Source organism: Lygodium microphyllum, chromosome 25 (genome assembly GCF_053477565.2).
Source record: "Lygodium microphyllum isolate KBCC chromosome 25, Lygodium_microphyllum_v1.1.10, whole genome shotgun sequence".
Taxonomy (NCBI): Eukaryota; Viridiplantae; Streptophyta; class Polypodiopsida; order Schizaeales; family Lygodiaceae; genus Lygodium; species Lygodium microphyllum.
Genome location: NC_141159.1, coordinates 35,389,614 through 35,417,473, shown reverse-complemented (window position 1 = coordinate 35,417,473; position 27,860 = coordinate 35,389,614). Strand labels below are relative to the sequence as shown.

General features: G+C 39.5%; 1 pseudogene; it reads left to right on the top strand.

Moving 5' to 3' along the window:
• The first annotated feature begins 763 nt into the window (after positions 1-763).
• Positions 764-27,860, top strand: LOC148014079 (DNA (cytosine-5)-methyltransferase DRM1-like; annotated as a pseudogene).

Genomic DNA, 27,860 nt, shown 5'->3' with positions numbered 1-27,860 from the left:
ACTACAACAGAAACAAGGCATAGACGCGCATGTTAGACGCGCAAAGTCGGGAGCATCTATCATAGCGTCTATAAGTGCGTGTAAACGTGCGTGTAAATAGACGCGAATTGTGTGTCTATATATCCGCGCAAATAGTCGCTAATATAGACGCGCCAGCAGACACACAATTATTTAACCACCTAAAATTGCAATTCACATAATTAAAAAACCAAAGTTAATAATTATTTAACCACCTAAAATTGATTCTTGAGCATGTGCGTGTGCGTATGATAAAAACCATAGAATTAAGAATACACATTGAATCATTGAATTAAAAAAATAGAGTTAATAATTACTCGAAGTACCATTGGCATCCTCGAAGTGAGCAAGGACACCACAATCTTGGGTATTTCTCTTTTCATCTATACGTTGAGTTCAAAGATGTTTACCCTCACACTAAAGTGCATTGAATAATGTGCATTAGTCGTAAAAGATAAAAGATCAAACTAGACATGCTGGACCCTCACGAGGTGTTCAAATAACTAGACATGATGGACCCTCACGAGGTGTCTGTAGCAAAATATACTGGGTAGATGAAAGAGCCCTTAAGCTATGGTACACTTACTTGGGCCTTAAAACAAAGATCAGCATTACTCCTACTCTAGACTTGGTTAAAAGTGCCAGTGAAGACTCGAGTGTTTTATGGCTCGAGACTCAATCTATAAATGGAAAAACATCACGTCCACATCTAGGTCCTATCCCACCCTTCAAGTTCAAAAAGGGCATGGGGTTTGGAATTCTTGGCTTTTTTAAAGGCAAGCCAAAACCATTGAATAGTTTGATGGAAGGCCCTCCCTTTTTCTATTTTGAAAATGTTGAGAACGTTCCCAATTCAGAGTGGAGACCATCAAACAGCATTTTAATGGCATAGATCCAGAGTTCACAGACTCTAGATATTTTTCAGCATGCTTTAGACTGAGGTGGTTATGTTTATAACCTTCCAGTAGATGGAAGAAGGTTGATCCTTCCCCCTGCTCCCATGACAATATTTGAGGTGCTTCCGAAAACAAAGAAGTATTGGCCCCCATGGGATCCGAGAGAGAAGCTGAATTGCATAAACACACGGGGTGCCCCTAGCACTATATGTGGATTGATCAGAAAAATATTTTCTTTCCACAAAGAAAGCAAGATACCTTCTTATCTTCAACATGAGATTGTCCTGGCATGAAAAATATGGAACTTGGTTTGGGTCAGCCCAGGCCAAGCTGCCCCACTTGAACCCCATGAGATTGAGTTGGTGCTTGGATATGATCGTGACCACACTTGAGGCTGCTCTACCCTTTTAGATCGGTATGATGCATTGGGCAACTCATATCAGGTCAATACTATTGCGTACAGTCTTTCACCACTGAAAGAATTATATCCGCAAGGTTTAACAGTTCTGTCCTTATTCTCGAGCCTTGGTGGGAAAGAAGTGGCATTGCACAAATTGGGTATAATTTTGAAGGCTGTTGTTATTGTGGAGATCAATGATAAATGTAAAAACATAATAGCCAACTAGTGGAACAAAACCTTACAAACAGGCCGATTTCAAATGGAGGATGATGTTAGAGATCTTACTGATGATAAGTTGGCTGAGATTGTGGATGCAGTGGGAAAGATTGACCTCATAATTGGGGGGAGCCCCTACAGGAATATCTCAGGAAACAATAGATTAAGCAGGGTAGGCTTGGGTGGCAAAGAATCCTATCTTTTCTTTAAATTTCCCAAGATTCTGAGTAGTTTAAAACATATTCTACTTCAAGGTTATAGGAACTTGCAGAAGTCAATGGAGCATCCTAAAAATGATGATACTTTAATTACTATATCAAGTCACTTCATGTACATATCTTTGATTGATTGATGGATAATAAGCCTTTCTCTATCTCTTTCGTGTATACCTTCATTGCATTATCTTTCTCTAGCTAAAAACCATTCTGCTTTATCCACCTATTGATACGTAAGTGGGATAATATGCAATTGTAAGTGGGATGGTCTAGTAAGTCACTACATATATATGTGCCAATTGACTTGCCAATGTGTTATCTCTTATTCTCAAGCTTTGTTATATATGTCACAGCATAGGTCAATGGATTCCCTAAATGCATGCATTGATTCCTTAAATGTTCCTGCGCGTCTGTAAGTGCGTGTAACAGGAATTATCTGCGCATATACACGCGCTGACAGACGCGCCACACAAGTATAGAAAAATTAAAAAAAAGTTGTGGCTTTCTTTTCAAACCTATGCTTTCCTGTGTTTTTTGCGCGTTTTCTGCAGTTCGAGCTCGACATCACTACTCGTGTCTATCTATCACTTTATGAAGACAATGAGGCAAGGAAATAAGAGTAAAAAGAGGACAAGAGGAAAGAAGAGCCAAAGAGTAAAGAACAAGAGCCAAACAACAAGGAAGAGAACAATATTGAAGCAACTTACCAAGGGAAGGGAGAAGGAGGACAAGGAGCTTGCAACCTAGCCATTGCCACCCATTGGAACAAGCAAAGAAGGTGAGTTCTTCTTCTCTCTCTCAATCTTGTTTGCTTTCTCTGTTTGTTTGTCTCTCTCTTCTCTCTCTTCACATGCTGGATCTTGTCATCTATGGAGGTTTTTTAGCTTTGTTTTTTAAGCAAGTTTGAGAAGAAATGGTACGACTGTGCGCTTCGGTCAGCGCATCCAGATGACATGTAGACGCAGCTATAGACACGGAAATAGACGCGCTGACAGACGCCCACAGAGACGCGCTGACAGACGCTCATAGAGACGCAGGTGTAGACGCGCACAGAGACGCAGGTATAGACGCTGTATGTAATATGTTTTATCTACACAGGGTAATATGATTTTTCTTGTGTAGATGTGGAATCCTGGATCCTCCAACACCCCATTCAACAAGGAGCAATTCATGGGGGAGATGACCAATTATCTTGGTCGCCCTCCCACTGCAGATGAGGTTTTCAGTGTGATGTCTGGGACACCTATCACATCTTTGCCTACACAAGGATCAGCTGAGGTACATGGATCGGCCGAAGCACGTGCATCTGCAGAAGCACGTGTATCGAGTGAGGTAGAGGGTAGTGCACGTCGAGGGAGGAGGGAGAGTGGTGCGGGAGGACGAGGAGGTCGAGGGCTTTGTGGGGGTTGCCTAGGTGGTGGCTCTTGATCACCCTCACCGGAAAATGAGAGAGGTGAGCCTCCACAAATGTAAAGATTGCATGATTCCCTTCAAGCACCAAAAAAATGGTTTGTGGCAAGAGGTGCTCTAGGCAATACATAAAAGATTCCCTAATCCTGAGAATTCACGATTCTCAGATGATTGGGGACGGTCAAAGATGAGAGACACACTTTATAACAAGAGGTCTCACCTTATGACGCGCGCCAAGGAGTCATTGCGGAGACAAGAGCAGAGGCGCCCTGGATATGGCCAACCACCCAATTGCCACCGCAAGGAGTGGAAAGAGGCCAAGAAGAGAGCAGCGGAGAAAATGACAAGTCGCCAGCATGCAGAGGCGCGACGTATCCAGATGGCAACCATGGGATCGTCGCATTATGGATCGGGTGGCAGGAAGTCATGGGAGGCTGAGTTTGTAAGTACTATTTGATTTTTTTTAAAAATTAAATTTTGTAATTTGTTTCACTTCATTATGTAGTGTGTTTTAATACGTTGTATGTTCAAATTGTTTTGTAATATCATATCGTTGGTAGGATGCCTACTCCTAGAGAGGTAGGCTACAATCGAGGTCATAACCGGGCAGCATTTCTACGAGGAGGGACTCATCACGGAGGAGCAATATAATCACGCCATGAGGATTCCACTACCAGAAGAGGCATGTTTTATTTTTTACATGAAAAGTATAGATAACTCTAATTTATTGTTTGTAATGGTATTTATATACCTTAATCCTTTGTGTAGGCCAACCCTGATGCAGTTGAGGATAGCTAAGGGGGGACTAGTAGTAGCGGTGGCGGCAACGATAGCGGCACAAGCAGCGGTGGTGGTAGTGATGATGATGCCTCTTCTGAGGAGATATAGAGGAGCCCCATGCATGCATACCTCCCCTTGGCTTGTAATTTTCATTTTTGATATGTATTACTTTCAGCTAGTGCTTGCGACCATGACGTCACAAGCACTAGAACTCATAATGTAAAAACGTTTCATCTATATATATGAAATTTCGTGTGCTACATACATTATTTTGTTTTCAGTATCCAATCTTCGAAATATTCTTTCTCTGTTTTCCCTAACCATACAATTTGATGTTGATGGGGGGAAAAAAACTAGAGAGTACTCTTTGGTTTTTTTTTCATACCTCTGTTTTGCGTATCTATCAGCGCGTCTAAATTGCAGGATAAATGCGCATCTATTCTCGTCAAAAACTTTCAGAGTAAACGCGGTTTTAGACACGCAGATACACGCTTGTATAGACGCACAATATGAATATGTCCACTTTTTTATAAATATGATTATATATTTACGTAGCACGTTTATACGCGCGTCTATAGGCGTGTCTAAGTGTGCATGTAACTCTGATCATAAGCGCGCTTTTAGACGCGATTTTGTAGATGCGCAAATAGACGCGTTAATAAACACGCCCGATATTTTTTTTCACAATTCAAATATTGCGTCTACAAGCGTGTCTATGAACCCTTTTTGTTGTAGTGTTAATGGAGAAGTGGGAATTTTCGAGGGGATGTAGTCCAAAGGTGATGACGTGTTTAGGATTTGTCCTATATATATTTTATATGCGATAACTAATTTGAGTGTTTCAATGTAAAGTACAAAATATGTAGTGCAGTGTGGTTGCACGGACGGCATTTTTGCGTGGAGCATATTGACAAAATGCGCTCCACAATGGACTGTGATATCATGGCAAGGTTCGAGCAGGAGAGCCGACAACGAGCAACATATCCAAACACGGTTATAGATGAGATGGAGTATTTTGGAAACTTGCAAAGTATTGTTATGGTGGATTACCATAGCTTCTCCATGATACTATTCGATGTGCAGTAGTTCAAAGTGGTACTTGAAGGAGCTGGAGCAATAGCTCGACGAGGTCCATCTGGATTTCTCGAAATAGATTCCGAAAAAAATGGACAGATTTGCGCGACACCTTTGTGTTACCGGCCCATTGTGAAAAGGTGCATGAACTCATTTGTTTGTTAATTGTATTACGACATGGTAAATGTCACAATAGTTTAATGTCTCTTGTACATATTTGTGAACAGGTAATCTTCTATCCAAACCCTCGACAACCTCGATGGTGGTATATTATACCTTCGAAAGCTCCCTGAAGTACCAGAGTATATGATCAAAGCGATGTTCCGAGCATAGATGAGAACAATAGGCAAATAGAGGGCTCAATATTGCAAGGGGTGGAGGCCACCGAAAGCTTGGAGCATGTAGAGGAGCCAGCATCGGCTAACAATGATTGAAATACAAGAGTCCAAGAATTCTTTGAGAATGAGGTGGACTCATCTTTTTGTGGTGATATGTCTAGCGACCTTCCAGTGTATGTGGAGTTGTGTCAGGAGATTGACATGGAACCATAGAATACTTCATACTTGGAGCATCCACTTACTCAATTTGTTGACTAATCGCTTATAAGGATACCTAAGATATACATTTTAAGTGAGATCATTTTTTTAGGATCTATATTAATATGCTTTGTATGATTTAAATTGATTATGCTAACATCATTTTTTATCTGTGCATGTGATATTTAAGATAAGTCGAGGGATGAGCGATAAGGAGTTGCAGGATATCTTCACACACATGTCTCCAGACCAGATCGTGAGATTTAGAAACATGGTAGACTAGGAGCTATCTCAAACATCGTCATGCCGCTCTACTAGATGTACTTCAGTGCGATCAGATGATTCAGCTTCGAGCAGACAAGGTCGATGCTCCAGACTTGGGCCAGAGGAAGGGAGTGCCTCAGGGTCAGGGGGATGTTGTAGAGATACGGAGGCAGTGAGCTTGCAGTCGGCATGGGATATAGGTGCAAATCCTCCCTCTCCTAGTGGTTCCAGGGAGCGTGGCTCGGGTGGATGCTATGGAGGCATGGATGCGGTGTCTCCGTCTCGTCGTTCTGCTGGAGTTGCGCCATCTCTAGGATTTGTCATACCTGTGGGGACGTCTACTCCAGTTACTCTGACTTTTGCTGACCCTTCTGCAGGTGGTACCCCTATGGGTGCTACTTCGATAGATATTACCCCAGTCGGTACACCGGATGTACAGGGGTCTCCTGGATATGCCCAGGAGCATGGACGCAGGTGGGAGAGGACCCATCTTAGGCATACCCCAGGGGGATATTCCTATCTTGTCGATGATAGGTCAGAAGCCATCATCATGAATGATGAGGGGAGGAGGGTGATGGCTTGCATGAGAGAGTTGTGCCAATAAGTTTTTCGGCACAACGTCTTATATCATTGGAAGAAAATACGAGAGGGGAGCAAGGACTACATAGTAGCATCCTTGCATGAGGACTTTCCTGTTTCAGCCTTAGCAGATAGATTTTCTACGAAACGAGCTGGATGATGGACTGCATGCATGCATATATGTCACATAGACGATCGGACGCACGCAAGGCACTCAAGAGTGGGGCTACAAAGCCCAAGTGGTTAGACATGGACGACTGGCGCCGACTGAGGGAGGAGGCTACAGATTCTCAAGGATGTTGGAGTCAGCAGTGCAAGGCAGCAAGGGCACGACTAGAGATCAGAGTGGCCCATCATCTTGGGAGTGGCGGCCATAGGACATATCTATAGGACTTTGTAAGTTTTTCTTTTGTTTTGCTTGCTTATTTTTTTGCAATATCCTTTGTACTGAGAATCATGTTTCTAACAGTTAGTATTTTTGTTTTCTTTGCAGCACTCCATTACAAATCGTGATCTGACCGGCCTTGAGACTCGATATGCAGAGAGGCACAGTCTCACTACATTGATTGACCGATTGTATAGACACAGCGGCCATGTAAGTCACTCGTCTTTCTTGTCCATAGTTACCATGTTTAATTAGAATGCATTATTGTATGGTCGAGTAATGTGTTGTTGTTTCTTTTTTTTCAGAGTCCATCCGATGCTCCTTTGCAGCGAGACGAGCTTTCGGATGGCAAGGATATGTAGCTCGCCCTTGGATCCCTGGAGTTCACACACCCTTCTTTTTTGGTCGCTTGATTTGTGTAGATATTTTCTATATAGTAGCGATATCTTGTCATGATTTTACTAGTCGCTTTCATTATGCAATCATGTACTTATTTCAGTACACTTTATTTTTGTTTACACAAGCATTGTACATAGTGTAGAAACTATTTTGTATGGCCCAAATAAAGCACAAAGTGCTATAGCTGCCTTGCCACAAATTTTTTTTTCCCCTGTTACGTTGCTATTAGCATGGCAAATTTACCTGCACGCGTCGTTATTGGCATCGTTATTAGCATCGTAGAGCGTCGGTATCATCGTCATTATTTGCGTCGGTATCAACGATGCAAATACCGATTGTTCTATGGCATCGCCAATAACGACGCTTTTTGTGACGATGGGGATAAATTTTGTTATTTACATTTTCGTCGCTTTTAACGTCGATATAAGGCCTATATCTTGTAGTGTATGTACTAGCATGTGCTTTTAAATTAGGTTAAAATATGTTATGGTGAATATTTTAATTGCATAAAAAAGAGTGCCGTAAAATAAATTCTAATTTGCGTTAAAAATTTTGGTCAATATTTCTGGCACCTTTTCCAATGTAAATAGAGACATAACAAAATTTACCTTATGTTTTCAAAAATTACCATCAATATACCATCCATCGCTTATAGTGTATCGATGGCTCAATGATTGATAGCTGCATTGGTTATTCTCTATTGTTAAGTGCTCCCATCAATTTTGAAACTTGTTTTCTCTTAGTCGATTTCAGAATCTTTATCCATTTTGGAAATCATTGGATATGTCCTAACCAATATTCTCCTCCCTCTCTAGCAGTGTGCATCGTCCTCCTCTCTCTCCATCACCACAATCAAACAAAACCCTACAATTATTCATGACACCCTACATCTTCAACCTCCACCCTTGTATAGATGACTGTCTTATGGCTAGACATTTGAATGCATGCATGCTAGTTTATTCCTATCTTTTAGTGCACGGGCATCCACCTTGAGTATGTGTGCCACCTTCCAAATATCCATATCAATTCCAAAGAAGGCCATCAAATTCACTACAACAGAAGGCCTCTTAGATGCACTTTTAGACGTGATTTTTGAATTGAGAGAAAATCTTACATGTGCGTCTATAAGCCCGTCTATTTGTGCATCTACCATTTCGTGTCTATAGTCGCATGTATAAAGATTAAATCCACACGCACCAATAGACACGCTTTAGATGCGCATATACACGCATGAATACAAGCGTATATGAAAACCAAAATTGTTATTTATTTAATTTCTTTTGTGCGCCTACAAGCGCGTCTACATGGAAAATTAGACGGGCACATAGACATGTTCATAGACGCGCTTTTACATGCGCCAGTAGACGCGAATGCAAAACCAAAAATCTCATTTTTTTAAAAATATATTTAATTTCTTTTTATTAATTTGAATTATATAGTGCGTGTATGGGCGCATGTATTCTGCATTTTAGATGCGAGTATAGACGTGCGTTTTCTACAATTTAGATGCACAAATAGACACAAAGCACAGAATTGGAAAAAAAAATCCCCCCTCCCATACATCAAATTGTGCATTTGGAAAAAACACAATGGATCTAAAGGAATGAGAATTGAAAACAAAAATCCATGTATTCATTATATTTAAAACACATTTACATGGGGAGTTTAAGTGCTTGTGACCTAAAGCGTGGCCGCAAGCAGTAGGCTCAAAGATGGATAATAGATATACAAGGAAACAAGGCCATAGAGGAGGTATGGTGCTCCTCTACGAATCTAAAGATGAAACATCTTCGCTAGTACCACCATCGCTACTAGCGTCGCTATTCCCCTCCTCGCTATGCTCCACATCGGGGTTCGCCTACACACACACAAAAGATCAAGGTTGCTTACGTACAATTGCAAAAAAAAAGTTATAATTAGCTATACTTCTAATAGGAAAGTAAGAAAAACATACCTCTTGGATGTCAAATCCTCATAGCCTAGTTGTGTTGCTCCTCAGTGATGAGACCATCCTCATAGAAGTGAAGCCATGTGGCTGCGCGGTTATGGCCTCGATGGTAACCTACCTCTCTAGGAGTAGGTATCCTACCAATGATAGTAGTTTGCAAAACAATTATGATATATACAAACAATTATGAGATATAATGTATTAGAAAAAATTATATAAAGAATTGAAAAAAATATAAATTTTAAAAAACTAGAAATCAAAATATATTTATAAACTCTACCTCCCACGACTCTCTGTCGCCTGATCCGTAATGCGACGATCCCATGGTTTTCATTTGGATGCGTCGTGCCTCTGCGTGCTGGTGAACTCTTCACTTTCTCTGCTGCTTTCTTCCACTCTATGCGGTGGCACATAGGTGGTTGGCTATAGGCTCCACGCCCCTCCTCTTGTCTCCGTAGTGACTCCTTGGCACGTGTCATGAAGTGGAATCTTTTGTTGTGAAGCAAATCCCTCACTTTTGTGCATCCCCAATCATCCGAGAATCGTTGACTCTCAGGATCTGGGTACCTCCTATGGACTGCCCTCAACACCTCTTGCCACAAAGCTACTTTTCTGATTCTTGAAGTAAACGAGACAATCTTTATACATTGCATGCACGACGCTCCTCATGTACGCCATTATATCCCTTCCTTCATCATCATGGAAGATGCCACCAGTATCTCTAACTCTATAGTACTGGCCTACAGGATCCTCTACGTGATCTTTTGGTGAGGGTGATCGCTCGCCACCTCCTAGGAAACACCCACACAAGCCTCCTCCTCCCTCTGGACTCTCCCTCCTCCCTCTCTACTACCCTCTACCTCACTGGATGCACGTGCTTCTACAAATGCACGTGCGTCGGTTACGCTTGTGCTTCAGCTGATGCATGTACAGGTGTTCCACGTGGAGTACCTGCAATTGGAGTTTGGACATTTGGTGTTTGGGAAGCATTGCCAGGGAAAGATGTCAGAGGTGTTCCAGACATGACGCTAAACACCTCGTCTGCTGTGGGAGAGCGGCCAAGGTGTCTAGTCATCTCTCCCATGAAGTTTTCCTTACTAGAAAAACCTCCAAAAAAAGCATTGACCCCTGTGCTGAACAAGCCCAATGTATCATTCATGCGGTCCAAATCTGGGTCATTGCTAGATGAACCAGGATGCAACATCTGCAAACAAAACACATGAATAAGACAAATTTGCTAAACTGCAATATTGTGTAAACTATACTATTGTGTAACATATTCATATAATTATAGAAATAAAAAATTATTTTTTTATCAGAGTTGGCACGTGTATAATCGCGTCTGAGATGCAAAATAGCCACGCTCTCAGACGCTTTCCTGAAGTCAATCCTTCTGGTTAGAGCTTGTATATATTCGTATTTGAGATGTAGAATAGACATGCTCTCAGACGCGTCGCAGAACTCAAAGCTTCTAGGTGAGCTCATGTATATTCGCATTTGAGATACATAATAGACTCACTCTCAAACGCGTCTCTAAAGTCAAAGCTTTTGGGCAGAGCATGTGTATTCTCGCGTCTGAGATATAGAATAGACACGCTTGGAGACGGGACTACAGATGTGGTGACAGCAAACATAGCTACGCATCTATGTCTGCGTCTGCACTGGAATCTACACGCGCTGTCAAACACACTAAGTCGGCTGCTCTCAATCTGACAACCGCCATCCATGATTTATTTGTGATATAAGAACTTCAATCATAGATCCTAATACAGAAAGAGAGAGAGAGAGAGAGAGAGAGAGAGAGGACTCACCTTGGGTCTTTGGTGTGGACGGGTGGTGGTGCTACTTCCTTCCCCTTCTTCCTCTCCTTGGTGAGTTGTTCTCCCTTGATGCTTGCTACTTGTTGTCTCCTCTCTGTGCCTCTTGTTCCTCTTTTTCTCCTCTCTTTTATTCTCTCTTTCTTCCTCTCCTTGGCTTTCTTCTTTTCCCTCTTGTCTCTTTGAAGTGAAAGAAGAGGTGAGTCATGGAGGTGAGTCATGAAGAGACTAGTGGAGGTAGAGTGCATGTCCGCTGAACTCGAGCTTCAGAATGCACAAAAAACGCAGGAAAGACACAGTTTGAAAAGAAATGATTCAAGTATCTTTTGAATTTTGACTTTTGCATCTATTTTTGCATGTATATGCGCGTCTAATTTTACGTAAATGCGCTTATAGATGCGGATTTAGATGTGCATATAGACGCATATTTAGACGCGTAGTTAGACGTAGGTATAGACACGCATTTAGCATGCTTGCATTTTTATCATAAGTTTTTGTATTTAAGATAAGTTTTGATTGTATGATAAGTTTTGTCTATTTAAAATTGAGATCTTAGAATAATTAATGCGCCTTGAAGTTTTTATGTAAACATATTAATAACAAATTTGATGTTGTCATGAATTAGGTTTAATCATGTCATCATGGTCACCTAGTGTGGTGCATGCTTATGAGTCAATGAGCACATCCTCAAGTGAGAATGAAACATTACGTCTTCATAATCGAGATGCATGGCTACGATGAAAAATTAAATGCATGTGTGATCGTTGCCGAGGGTGTATTTTTTGAGCATGTCGAGTTGCAATGTCACACCTCAACATGTATGGAGAATGGGACCAAGAAAAATCACTGGTATTCATTGTTTTTAACACTAAGATTGCTAGTCTATATTACTCAATATATATCAACGTACATGTAACTCCCTTTTGTGGTTGAGCAGGATGTAGTGCCACATCCTCAAATGCTCCCTCCCGGGCGTCGAGAGGCTGCAAAACATCGACGCGAGGAGGCAGAGTCTTCAAGAAGAGTGGAGACTGACGACCATGATAGTAGCCCTCATGAAATGCCCCATCAAGTTGTAGAGGATGAGATTTTCGACAACATGATACACGATCTATTTTCGCAACCGGTTGGGGGAAAAGGTCACTCTACGAAGACAAATCACCCACTATATGTAGTGTCATCTACTCCGTTGTATGAAGGTTGTACGTACTCCATTCTTCGTGCGTCCCTCGAGATACTTAACTTGCAAACAATTTATCGATGGAGTAATGTCAGTTTGAATGCGTTATTGAAGTAGGTATCAATTCAGTTTGGCTTATGAATCATAATAATAACTGATCTATTTTGAAATCGGACACAAATATATGTTGGTGGTTTTTTAACTCACTTAAAAAAATATATGTAGGTTATTATCACAAATGCTTCCAAAAGGAAACAAATTGCCAACTAAGAGAGAGCAAGCAAGACATTACTTGACATCTCTCGGAGGCCTCGATTATGTCAAGATCCATGCATGTGTCAATGATTGTGTCTTATTTTGTGGGATTCATGAGTTCGCACGAGAGTGTCTTGTTTGTGGTGAATCAAGATACGAAGTGGGGATGAAGTCAATGGATGTGCCTCATAATGTTTTGCGACATTTTTTTATTGTTCCACGTATTCAACTTATGTTCAAGTATAAGTCTATTGGTAAGCTCATGTCATGGCATACTAGTCATTGTTCAAGTGATGGAAAATGGAGGATCCCTGCAGACACACCGGCATGGCAACATATAGACAATTTGTGGCTTGTTTTTAAAGAAGAGCCAAGAAATTTGAGATTTGGTTTAGGTATGGATGGAATCAATGCATTTGGCATCAAAAGCACATCATACAGTGTATGGCCAGTGGTATTGGTGAGCTATAATATTCCTCCATCCATGGCAATTAAAAAGGGACATGTAATGTTGTCCCTTTTGATTCCTAGAAAGCACAAGGTAAAAAACATGGACATTTACTTAGAGCCTTTGATTGAAGAGTTAGAAATGTTATGGGAAGGTATTGAGGTGCAAGATACAAGCGCATCTACATCCTCTAGAGATTTCACATTGAAGGCCATGTTATTGTGGACCATGCATGACTTTCTAGGATATGGAGAGTGCTCAAGTACATGTATATAACTCTATATTTGAAATTCAAGACTTGAATCGATTACATGTTATTAATTCACTTGTTTGTTCAAGTTTAACCACATCAGGATATCATGCATGTCCTATTTGCAGTCCCTCTCTAGTTTCCTCTAGGCCGGCATGTTTAAAGAAGGTTATCTAGGACAATCATCATCGATTTCTTCCTATTGACCATCCCAAATATGTTCTCCTTACTAATGGAATGACTCCACAATCTCTAACCATTCGAGATTGGAAGGAGAGATGGATTAATGCCGATAGCCACCCTCCACTCGACATGAGTCAGTAAGAAGTATATTTCTCTCGATTGACTTTAAAGTATTTAGCATGATGAATTGTTTACATAATATATTGTTTGTTTGTTAGATTCTCTATATTTTTTCGTCTTTCGTATTGGACTGAACTCAATATCAATTGGACCCCATGCACATATTCAAAAATATTGTATCTACATTATGGGATCACTTGATAGTGGCTCGTGATTCAGTCAATGTAAGGGATGATTTATGTAACATTGGTTGCATGAGACGAGCTTGGCCATGCATTGGACCCAGAGGAAAGATTGAGCTACCCCATGCACCTTGGATGTTGTCAAAGAACGAGGAAAAAATAGCGAAGGAACAAATATGTAGCTTTTGAACACCCACAAGATGTATGAGATGTCTCAAGGAAGCCTTCATAAAGAAAAAGAAAAGAGGTGTGGAGCAACTATCTGGTTTGAAGTCCCACGATTGGCACAAAATGATTCAAGTAAGGGTATCTCTAACCATGAATATAGTAATTAGTAGAGTAACTATGTGTAAACTTTGGGGTATGATGACTTTTTTCTCAACTAATCATTTGATCTATGAATATTATTTACATTCAGTTCGTACTTCCTACTAGCATATCCCATTGTGTATCCAAATATGTATGTGATATCATTAACAAGATGGGAGAGCTTGTGAGGTGTGTATACATTGTATTTTTTCATTATATATTGCATACATCATGTAGTGAACCTCTTTGAATTTCTACACAAAAATAAACAATTGTCAAATACATCCTGACAGATACGTGAGCTCGAAGAAAATTGATCCAAACACATTGCAAGATGCTCGCGTATTATCTGTTGAGGTGGTTTGTTTAGTGGAGGAAATTTTTCCTCGCTCCATTTTGACTACTCAATTACATTTACTCGTACATTTGATTGATGAGATCGCACTTTGTGGGGCAGTTCATGCAAGGTGGATGTTTTTTCTTGAGCGCTTCATGAAAACCTTGAAAGATTTTGTGAGGCAAAAAGCACAGCCTGAGGGAAGCATGGCTGAGGATTGGTTAGTGCAATCATCCCTTGTTTATATCTCTGAATATCTTGCTGAAGTGGACCGCTCTCAACCACGACTATGGAAAGACAATGAAGACTTGAGGATGACCTCTATAATACCTCAAGGAAAAGGAATGAGTAAAGTGCTAACAAAAGAAGAACTTTGTAAGTTAAATAGTTTTTGTGTGCTCAATAGTGATGTAATGAGCAAATGGGTGACACTATTAAATGAAGCAAGGACAAGAAGAAAAAGCGAAAGATAAGCATTTCGCACCACGTATGGACATAATGTCTCATTTCCACACTACAAGAGAAAGGCCCTATAGACGTGCACTATACACGTGAAAAAGCGGGCGCGTTTATAAGCGCATGTATCAAGGCATCTATTTATGCTAGTCTATAGAACGCGTCTATATATCCGTGTTTATAAACGCGCCTATAGATGCAAAAATAAACCTCTTAACAGCTAGTATTTGTTTGAATACATTACCAACTTTACTTCTTTCTGAGTATTACAAATATACATCCAATCATTCAAAGCTAATTATATATATGTGATTTAAGATCAAAGGTTAGTTGGTGATTTAAGAGAGTATCCTAACTTTTTAGGGTAGTCCCTTGACTCTCATTAGTCTCAACAAATATGCAGCACAATCAATACAATCAAAGCAAAAGCAAGACATGCATGCCAATTCATAGCGTGAGTAGAATGATGCAAATAAATTGACTTGTGCATGTGCAATAGAGAGAGAGAGAGAGAGAGAGAGACAGAGAGAGAGAGAGAGAGAGAGAGAGAGAGAGAGAAGTGATCGATACATGCACATGTCACATATATTGTGCACTTAACCTAGCCATGGCTAAAACTTATAGATCAAAGGTTGACTTGTGCATGTGCAATATTTAAAAAAAAATATATATATATATATATATATATATATATAGAGAGAGAGAGAGAGAGAGAGAACTGATCAATGCACTCACATGTCTCATTTGTTGTGCATTTAACCTAGCCATGTATAAACTTATAGATCAAAGCTTAATCAGTGATTCAAGGGAGTACCCTCACTTTTTAGGGTAGTCCCTTGATTCTCATTATTCTCGAGGAATATACATCACAATCAATACAATCAAAGCAAAAGCAAGACATGCATGCCAATTCATAGCATGAGAAGATTGATGTAAATTAGTTGGCTTGTGCATGTGCAAGCTATTCCAATCATGTCAAGGTGCACTTATAGCTCACATATAATTTTAGATAAGGTGGACCACATGTAGCCAATGTGCACATGTCCTCTTTTCATCATCTTTAGCTACATGTGGTCCACCTTATGGGAACTTGCTGAAGTCAATGGAGCATCCTAAAAATGACGATATTCTAATTAGAGTGATCTAACATATAATTTTAGATAAGGATCACTGTTATGGGAACTTGCTGAAGTCAATGGAGCATCCTAAAAATGACGATATTCTAATTACTATATCAAGTCACTTCATGTACATATCTTTGATTGATTGATGGATAATATACCTTTCTCTATCTCTTTCGTATACACCTTCATTGCATTATCTCTCTCTAGCTAAAAACCATTTGTGCTTTATCCACCTATTGATACTTGCATGCAATTGCAAGTGGGATGGTCTAGTAAGTCACCACATATGTGCCAATTGACTTGCCAATGTGTTATCTCTTATCCTCAAGCTTTGTTATATATGTCACCACATAGGTCAATTGATTTGCTAGACCATCTCTTATCTCAAGATTTTCTATATATTTCACCAGTATTCTCAATCAAAAACATCATATCAAGCATATCTTGCATTAATCAAGCAGATTGGCCAACCCAACATAGATGAAATTGTATGAATAGCAATGTAGATAAAGATCTTAGCTTAAATATTCATAAAAAACATTCCCCATGTCATCACACTAAAAGCATCAGTATATACTTCTCTACAAATCAATCACTATTAGCATTGCAACAAGTAGCTGCGTTTTTTTATGCATATATTGACATGGATAGCAATGTGTGTAGTAAAATAGTGATGCTAAACTTCTAGCATCATGTGCTAAATAATGTTCCATAAAGCAATTATATATTGAATACACAATTGTCATTGAGATACAAGTGCATCATGAGATGCTAGAAAAAAAGAATTATTGATTCAATATTCAAATAAGTACAAGATAGATGATGACAACTCATAAAACTATATGGAACAATAGAAAGGAGACTCTAAAATAAATATTGAAATGTATCTATAAATATTGCAAAACGCAAGTCCATACAAAGAATGAGAAATATGTCTAATGAATACTACATGGAAAGAGCCTACATGAATCACGGGGCTAAAAAAAATGATGTGCACTTCATGAATCCAAGTGACTACTATAGCTCCTTGCCATCAGAGAGCTCATCCCAATATAATGGAGTGTCAAACAAACTCAGCAATATAAACTATTAGAGTTTAACTAAAATATATAATGCGTGCAAATAAGAAAGAGGCTTGATTTGTTGGACCACTATGCACATACAATCTCTCAATGAGTGTAGTGAGACCATGTCTCTCTGTACATCGAGTCTCCAAATCTATAGGATCACGGTTTGTGATGGAGTGCTATAAAGAAAACAAAGTAGCATTGTTAGAAATAAGATTATTAGGACAAGTGATATTCCAAATAAGAAAATAAGAACTAAAAAAAAAACATAAAAAATCCTCCAAATAAGTTCTATGGCCACCTTTCCCAAAGTGATGCATGACCCTTACCTTCTCCAATCATGCCCTCGCTGCCTCCCATTGCTACTACTACCATCGTCCTAAGAGAGTATGTGGCCTCCTCCATGAGTCTCCACCAATTCTCTTTGTCGAACCACTCCAACTTCAAGGTTCCAGTCCTGATTGCCTTGCGTGCATCTAATCATCTATGTGATATGTATGCATGTATAGGGCATGATTGGATGTATATTTGTATGCATGTATAGGGCATGATTGGATGTATATAGGACATAATTACACCTGGATCATAAGGAAAAATATGATTTCATTTGGTATATATGTCATATTCCCTTAATGCATGCATTGATACTTACAACATGGAGACAAACATTTTGATATTGAAAGACTAGGAAAGTCATGTGATGTTGATCCAAAAACAACCAAAAGCTAGCATCTAATCAGTCTAATTGTTACTGCGCATCTATCAATGCGTATAATAAGTATTATCTGCGCATATACACACGCTTACAGATGCGCTACGCAAATATAAAAAATAAATAAAAAATTTTGTGGCTTTCTTTTCAAACCAGTGCTTTCCTGCGTTTTTTGCGCGTCTTCTGCAGTTTGAGCTTGACATCACTAATCATGTCTATCTATCACTTCATGAAGACAATGAGAGAAGGAAATAAGAGTAAAAAGAGGACAGGAGGAAGGAAGAGCCAAAGAGTAAAGAACAAGAGCCAAAAAGAAAGGAAGAGAAGAAGATTCAAGCAACTTACCAAGGGAAGGGAGAAGGAGAACAAGGAGCTTGCAACCTAGCCGCCACCCATCGGAACAAGCAAAGAAGGTGAGTTCTTCTTCTCTCTCTCAATCTTGTTTGCTTTCTCTATTTGTTGATCTTTCTCTCTCTCTCTTTACATGCTATAGACTATCATCTATGGAGGTTTTTTTGCGCGTTTTTAAACCTAGTTTGAAAAAAATGGTCTGACTGTGCGCGTCTGTCAGCGCGTCCAGATGATAGTGTGGACACATGTATAGATGCGGAAATAGACGCGCTGACAGATGCACACAGAGACGCAGATATAGACGAAGCATGTAATATGTTTTATCTGCATAGGGCAATATGATTTTTCTTGTATAGATGTGGAATCCTGGATCTTCCAGCACTGATCCTGAGATGGAACGCATGAACAACACCTTAGCGGAGTTTTCTAGAGGTGTTAGTAGCTTTTTTGGAGGTTTTCCAAACAAGGAGCAATTCATGGGGGAGATGACCAATTATCTTGGTCGCCCTCCCATTGCAGAGGAGGTTTAATTCAGTGTGATATCTAGGACACCTATCACATCTTTGCCTAGCACTGCCGCACAAACACCAAACCTTGGCACACCTCTATTAACAGGTACTCCATGCACTATGTATACACACAGATCAGCTAATGCACAGGGATCAGCTGAAGTACATGGATCGGCCAAAGCACGTGCATCTGCAGAAGCACGTGCATCTGCAAAAGCACGTGCATCGAGTGAGGTAGAGGATAGTGCCCATCGAGGAAGGAGGGAGAGTCGTGCGGGAGGACGAGGAGGTCGAGTGCTTTGTGGGGGTTGCCTAGGAGGTGGCTCTCGATCACCCTCACCGAGAAATGAGAGAGGTGAGCCTACACAAATGTACTACTCTGTCATCACTGATGTTGGTGGTATCTTGCATGACTTTGAGGGGAGGAAAGTGATAGCCTACTTGAGGAGTGTTGTGCATGCCACATACAAAGATTCTATGATTCTCTTCAAGCACCAAAAAAATGGTTTGTGGCAAGAGGTGTTGCGGGCAGTACATAGAAGGTACCCTAATCCCGAGAATTCACGATTCTCAGATGATTGGGGACGGTCAAAGGTGAGAGATGCACTTCATAACAAGAGGTCTCACCTTATGATGCACGCCAAGGAGTCACTGCGGAGACAAGAGCAGGGGCGCCCTGGATATGGCCAACCACCCAATTCCCACTGCAGGGAGTGGAAAGAGGCCAAGAAGAGAGCAGCAGAGAAAATGACAAGTCGCCAGTATGCAGAGGCGTGACGTATCCAGATGGCAACCATGGGATCGTCGCATTATGGATCGGGTGGCAGGGAGTCATGGGAGGCTCAGTTTGTAAGTATTATTTGATTTCTTTTTTTAAATTAAATTTTGTGATTTTTTTCACTTCATTATGTAGTGTGTTCTAATACGTTGCATGTTCAAATTGCTTTGTAGTATCATATCGTTGGTAGGATGCCTACTCCTAGAGAGGTAGGCTACCATCGAGGTCATAACCGGGCATCCACTTGGCAACATTTCTACGAGGAGGGACTCATCACGAAGGAGCAATAAAATCGTGTCATGAGGATTCTACAACCAGAAGAGATATGTTTTATTTTTTACATGAAAAGTATAGGTAACTCTAATTTATTTTTTGTAATGGTATTTATATACCTTAATCCTTTGTGTAGGCGAACCCTGATACAGTTGAGGATAGCGAAGGGGGGGGACTAGCAATAGCGGTGGTGACAACGGCAGCGGCACAGGCAGCGGTGGTGGTAGCGATGATGATGGCTCTTCTGAGGAGATGTAGAGGAGCCCCATGCATGCATGCCTCCCCTTGGCTTGTAGTTTTCATTTTTGATATGTATTACTTTCAGCTAGTGCTTGCGACCATGACCATGCTTGAGGTCACAAGCACTAAAACTCATCATGTAAAAACGTTTCATCTATATATATGAAATTTCATGTTCTACATACATTGTTTTGTTTTCAGTACAAAAATCTTCAAAATAATCTTTCTCTGTTTTCACTAAACATAAAATTTGATGTTGATGGGGGGAAAAAAACTAGACAGCATGTGGCTTGCAAAGCCACATGCTCTCTAGTTTTTTTTTCACACCTCTGTTTTGCGCGTCTATCAGCGCGTCTAAATTGCAGGATAAATGCACGTCTATTCTCGTCAAAAACTTGCAAAGTAAACTCTTTTTTAGACACGCAGATACACGTGTGTATAGATGCATAATATGAATATATCCACTTTTTTATAAATATGATTATATATTTGCGTAGCGCATCAATACGCGCGTCTATATGCGCGTCTATATGGGCATGTAACTCTGACGATAAGTGCACTTTTAGACGTGAAATTTTAGATGCAGCAGTATACGCGGTAATAAAAGCGCCTGACATTTTTTTAACATAGTTCAAATATTGCGTCTACAAGCGCATCTATGGAGCCTTTTTGTTGTAGTGCCAGATCATCTAAATGCGCTCCCATGTCATATTGATATAGATTGGTTACATGAGGAAATGGAGAGAATGGAAAAAGAGGAGGAAATTAATATATCTCAAGAAGAGTGGGAATACGCACGAGGTTGCTTATCAAAGGTGAGACATACTATCAATTAATTTGTTTCTAGTTATATTTTATATAATAAATTGACATGTTTGATCTTAATCTTTTACTACTAGTGCACATTATTCAATGCTATTTGGTGTGACGGTAAACATCTTTAAACTCAATGTATAGATGAAAACAGAAATACCCAAGATTGTGGTGTCCTTGCTCACTTTGAGGATGCCAATGGTACCATGGAAGGTTATTATGGCTTGATCCAAGATATTCCGAAGCTTGACTTCAGACGATTCTTTATATATGTACTAGATGTGAAGTGGTAACAAATGGTGAGCATTGCACAATCAGACGTCATCCAAGTGGTTTTGTAATCATTGACTCTACAAAATTTCACCAAAACAAGAATGACACATTAGTACTACCTCAACAATGCGAGCAGGTATATATGTAAAAGCTAAATTTTTTATATGTATACATGTGATACATATAGACAATATAATAATTATTTAAGTTTCTTGCTTTTGTTTTTCAAATACAGATTGTGTATTGTCCAATGGTAAACAATAACCGATGGTGGTATGTCATCCCTATATCTAATCGTTCAAAATCAACATATGGTAATATTACCGACATAGAGATAGTAGATGACAATCCAACAATTAATTATGATGTACATGATGACACCATAATGGATGATATGCGTGATATAGTACAAGATGAACCTCATGAGGATATTCAAGGAAACGCAGAAGAGGACAATAATGTGGTTGATGATGATGAAGTTATTGAGCAATATAGCAACACATCTGATAGTGGGATAGACTTATTTGTTTCGTTACCTCTTGGTAACATAGACCTAGAAGTAGATAGTTTAGCAAGGACTGATCTCATTGACGATGAGATGGATCATTCACTGTAACATACTTAATTCGCTTAATGATTCAATGTGTATTCTTAATTCTATGGAAAATATCATATACACATGTGCATACTCAAGAATCAATAGTCAAGTTTAAAGCTAAATTGAATTTTCCATAATAAAAATGAATTATTTTTTATCATCTTCAAGTAAAGAAATTACGAGATACATGCAATGCTTGCTACTAATTGTATAATAAGGTTTGTGTCACTTGCCACTAATTACTTATATCAGGCTTATCAACTAGAGGAACTGCCATTCATTAGAGAGCAATGCAAAAATAATTATTAACTCTAGTTTTTTTATTATATTAAGTCCAATTTCAGGTGGTTAAATAATTACGCATCTACAAACACGTCTATATTTGCGTCTATCTGCGCAGATATATAGACACAAAATTCGTGTATGTTTACACGCTATTTTACACACGTATATAGACGCAATGATAGACACGCCCGACTTTGCGCATCTAACATGCGCGTCTATGCCTCGTTTTTGTTGTGGTGAAAGGTGAGACCAGCAGTGGAGAAAATACTTAGATTGTAGTCCCCCAAGAAGGTGTCTACATGAGGATAGTATATGTAGCATCAAGAAAGTAAATGGAAACCTCAATCATGGTGGATGGACAAGCTCCTAACTAGCAAGGAGACCTAGTCACCCGCCATGCATTAGGCCCTAAGAAGCGTGCTGCACCTCGTCCACTCATAGATCCATGACGACTGTATGTCTAAGATCTTTGACTTGGGCCTATTGTACATGCAAGAGGATGAGATGGTCCATATTCTCAATATTGTGTTTGGTGGAGCGCCCCAATAGTACTAGCTCTTGATCCATGCTGCAGTGGTCCATATGCTAGGAAAGTTTCATGAGTTCGACAACCCCTCTAGCTCCTGCGGCTACACCGATATCTCCTCGACCCATTGTTTTGATCATCATTGCATTTATTCTCCTTTGGCATAGCCAACAACCACCATTCAAAGTAATTGAGACTTCTCATGTGAGCATTCTCAGCCTCAAAGATTGACCAACTTGTGTTAGATCATGCGGGGACCTTTGGAATTATAGACATCTTAGATTGGACAATGAACTTTTAATAATTTACTATATATGATATATTGTGAAATGTATGAAAATTTCCAAAAATTATTATGTACCTATGCAAATATTCCCTATACATAACTAGGGAATAACATTCCCTACATCTAATAGTAAGGAAACCCTCTACAAAAGAGTACTAGAATTTCCTACTTGTAATAGTAGGCAATTTTAGGTCACCATAGAGAATTCCTACATTCTTGTAAAGCTCCCTAAATAAAAGAATGTAAGTTTATCATTCCCCATTTTTTATAGGCGGGAATTGTAAATACATATAGAGAATTGCCAATGTTCTTTGCAAATTATATATGTTGGACAATTCAAGAAATTCAAGCTTGGATTTGGATACTTAGGATGTTTCTTCTGAACATAAATCATATGAAGATGAACTCAAATTATTTAAGAACACACACCCCCACCCTTGCACACACACACACACACACACACACACACATGCTTTTAAATGGCCATATCTAGATATAGTTGTGGACATGTTTTTCCAAGCAGCAAATGTTAGAAAGGGCCACTATATTGTACAAATGGAAGGTCTCAAACTAGGTACTTAGTCAATCCTATGCTAATTACATGGGTCTTTTCTATTTATTGATGCCATTTGGCAGAACATTGCTTCTTACTTTTTGTTTGGTTTTTGAAAGTTTATTCTTCATACCTCTTTCGAGCATCTAGCCATATGAAGGTAACCTATGACTAGCCAATAACTAAATGTTAACCATCTTTTGACATAGTTTAGTGGCTCTATTACTTCCTCTATGTATGAAGCTTATGCACTAGAAAGTATGCACCCATTCTTGCATGTTTGTATGTTTGCAATCTTAGATATTGTTATCATGATATTTGCAAAGTGTTAAGTGATATGATCATATCATATGGCAAGGGAGAAACACAACTATATGTTGTTTCTAAAGAGAATGGCAAGCTCTTTGTTGAAGCTAAGAATCTTTCTAAAATATTTAACGAGTTGTTCTTAAGGAAGGTGTTGGTATTGTGATGGTTAGGAGAATTGATCGATTAAGGAGTACGAAGGCAAAGGAAGCCACTTGAGATATTTAATTTTATGCTCACATGGTTCTTGAGACAGAAACTCGTTTGTTCTTTCAACATCATATCATGGAACATCAAGGGACCTACTCAACTACATGGTAAGAAATCATAAATCTTGAATTTGATCCTCTAGTCTACCCTTTGCTTTTATTCTTCATGAAAATATGCTAGTGTTGAAAATTAGTTTTCTCACTTCAACAGTATAATACCAAATTTAAAAACTAGTAGAAATAAAAACATGGAAAAAAATTCACATCTATACTCATAATATTCAATTGTACAAAAAACATAATAATGCAACTAGTGTGTCAGGTACATTTTACCTTTTTTTAAAAAAAATTGCACTTGCACCACCAAGCCAGAATGAAAGGTTGAATGTACATGCATGCAAATGGTGCAAGCAATACTCCTTATAATGAGGGCTAGGCACTCTATGCTTGGTCTGAGAGAGAAAGAGAAATTAGTATTATAATTTCAAAAAGGGAAATGAGTAGTACTCAATAGCACAATCACAACATGCACTCAGATGTGGAGCTCGAACCCTTCTGACCACCCTCAAGTGTAGATCATGTACATGAAATAGATTGTAATCTCACTCTCATTCACAATCTCAATCGCAATCAATTTATATTCAGAATCTCAGATTTTTGGAGGGAGATGCGCGCACAAAATTTGACGCAATCTTTCCAAATCAACACTCGTATGCAAACTTACCCAAAACGAAAAGAAAGTATAAATTCCCTATGACATTTTGAAAAAAAAAAGAGGCTTGTATCTCCAAAACAGTGAGGAATTGGACCAAGCCTATGACATAGCCACCCCCGTGGCATGATTGCATGCCTTCTCCTCCACATGCTTTCAAGCCAAGAGAGAGGATGTATAACATGCACAATCCCTCCTTCCTCATTGAACTCAATAGGAATACTAGTCAAAACTCATTGAAAATGTTGGTAATAGACCTTAAATTCCCACGTAAAGGATCCATCTTGCCACTCAATAATCTAATACCCTTTGCTCCACTAGCTCATTTGATCTTGTTGGTAACATTTTCTCAAGGTAAGGATGCTCCAAATAGGGAATGATGCATCCCATCCCCTCATCTTGGTATCTACTACAAGTTAAAGTTGAACCCTGAAGAACATGCACAAGCACCAAGCTCATTAGCCTTTACACATAGTAAGGCTTCATCTTATTAAAGTTAACTTTAGTCTTAAACTCTGCCCTTGCAAATGTAATAGAAGGGCTGTAGAGCCATTCTTTCCTAAACGTACAATCTTGTATGGTCCATCCCATTTGGGTTCTAATTTTCCTGGAAAGATCTCCTGATGAGCATCATAATAAAACACTAACTAACCTTTCACAAATTTATACTTTTTAGTTGGAAGATCATGAAGGGCTTTCATTCTCCTTTTCCTTACTTCTTGATGTAGTAAAGCTTGCAATCAAATCTCATCAAGATGTGCCAAAGAAGTATACCATTCCTATAATGCTTCTCCCTCTCTCCCAATGAATGATTGAGAGCAAAACACACAGTGGGGAGCTATATTTGTAATGGAAAAATGCACTCCTCCCCATACAAAATCTTGAATGGGGTGTGTCCTATAGCTCTCTTGAATGTCATGTTGTATTCCCATACTACCACATATAATTTCTTATCCCAATCGCACTTACTTTTCGATACTATCTTGGATAAAATTCCTACCAGTTGTTTATTTGTACTCTCAACGTGGCTCTTTGCTTGAGGATTATATAGGGTAGACTTGTTGTGCTTAATCTTCAGAGCTTCCATCATGGCTACTATAACCTTGTTCAAGAAGTGTCCCTTGATTAGACACAATCTCCTTTGGTGGTGCAGCGAAGCGGCGAACAATTTGCTCCATAATGAAATTGTCCGTCTCCTTAGTATTGTCCTTCACCATTGCTCGATCTTCAAACCACTTTGTAAAGTAGTCCATTGCTCCAATAATATACCATTTTCATGTAGATGATGAAGGGTATTTAGTCCCACAAAATCAAAACCCCATTTTTCAAAAGGTAATGTAACCAATATGGGATTAAGAGGTCACCTAGGATTATCTCTCATATCGTGTCTTTGACAGACATCACATTGCTTAACATAACTAAAAGCATCTTGGAAAATCAATGGCCACCAATATCGAGCACGGAGAGATTTTTGGGAGGTAAGCCGGCTAGCAAAATTTCCCTGTAAGAGATGGGAATGCACGGGATACACGGGGGATTAGAATATAGGGGAAAATACCGACTACACTAGCCAGGTATAAAAGGTGCGGGGACTTGATTTTTCATTAACAGATTTTAATACAAGTCTCCTTTCATCTTCATCTCGTTCTCCAAGCTCTCATGGCTTATTTCTCTCTCTTTCTCTTCTCTCTACAGTTCTTCTCTCTCTTCCTGCACCTCTTCTCTCTCTTCTACAGTCCCTCTCTCTCTTTTTTCTCTCTCTCCTAGGGATGCACGGGATACATGGGGGATTAAAATATAGGGGAAAATATAGGCTACACTGGAAAGGTATAAAAGGTGCGGGGACTTGATTTTTCATTAACAGATTTTAATACAAGTCTCCTTTCATCTTCATCTCCTTCTCCAAGCTCTCATGGCTTCTTTCTCTCTCTTCCTGTAGTCTTTCTCTCTCTTCTGTAGTCCCTTTCTCTTTTCTTTCTCTCTCTCTTGTCCTCTCTCTTACAAGTGGTATCAAAGATCGATGGAATTAGCAATTGATACCTCATTACAACACTGATCAGTCACACAATAGCTGCTGATTTTATTCTTCCAAAGTCTCTAGTTGAGTTTGAGCATTATCTGCAGGTAACGAGGTCTCATTCAAGGTCCTATAGAGTGCCAATTGACATAAATGCAAACCTGAGTATGGAGATGCATGTGGGTTGGGTAAAGAACCATCACAAATAGCATCACGATGTAGATTGTTCACAACTGCAGTAAATGCATGCGCTTGTGGTTGTATGGTCACTAGTGAAGCAAAATAAGTAAATGCATTGATCTGCTATTGACTTGATGTGGTTGTAGCTCATTTGTGATTGTGGTTGCAACTGTGAATGCATTGTGATGATGGTGCAGCAACAGGAGCTGCAATAGACAATGCATTAACATTGTGCCGAGCTGAGCAATAGTAACAAATGGACTGGAAGCCGTCCCACAGCTGATAATCATTTTCAGGAAGCATTGTTTGGGAAACAGTCCATAGTTGACAATGGCAATGCATTCTCAAGATCTTAGAGCAATGACTCATAATGGCCAAGGACCATTGAGAATGATCAGATGCTTGAGGAGCTCAGCCAACTCTACAACACCTTGCACGAGCATGAGACATGGTGCTCTAGCAGACCCAAGCAATTGAAGGTGGAAGCCAAGAAAATGCTCATTAAATTGATATCCATGGTCAATGCAGAGGCTCAAGGAGATCTCGTGGAATCTTTGAGAACCTTGTGTAGCAATGGTATTAATCTTTGGCAATCTCTTCGAGGAAGAAAGGGAGTTTGGTTGCTCACATCATTATTAGGACGGCTATCTAAGCAACAACAACAGCAAGATGAATCCATTGCAACACTACTCTCCATTCTTAATGCAGAGGTTAATGCCAGCAAATGGGCATGGATAATTGCGAGTGCAAGTGGCCTCCCTCCATTGGTCAGTATACTTGAAACAGGTTCTACTAAGGCCAAGGAAGATGTTGCTATTATACTTGTTAATCTTTGTACTCAAAGAGGTTCGAGATTGTGTGGAGTTTGCTGAAACTCATTTGCTAAAGAATGCTAGATTAAAAAGGCAAATGCTAGCATTAAATCGATTTGGTGCAGTCATAAGGGGCAACTTCAGCCATCTTTACAAGATGCGAGCATTTCATTGGAGCATCATGATGTGGAGATCCTTCAGTCCAAATGCAACAAGGCAGCCGATGCAGAGAATGAAAAAGATATTGCTGAAGGTAATCTTTATGAGAGTCAAATGAAAGAAGAACTCCAGCTCAAGGAAGAAGATTGTGGGCAGATTGTTGATCAAATTGAGCAAGTTACTAATCATACTGCCCCAACCACAGTAAATACAAAGGATGATGCAATGAATATTTTAGCATATGCAGCCTTGTATGCTTTTGAGTGCATCACGAGAGAATCAAAGACTCACTTTATGATGATGGTTGAGGATTACATCCATAAGACATCGATTGACTTAGCCCTGTTTGCTTATGGTGTTGGGGATGGTGACCCAATGGATGGTACTGATCTCACTTTTCCTTTTGATCCTGGAGTTTAA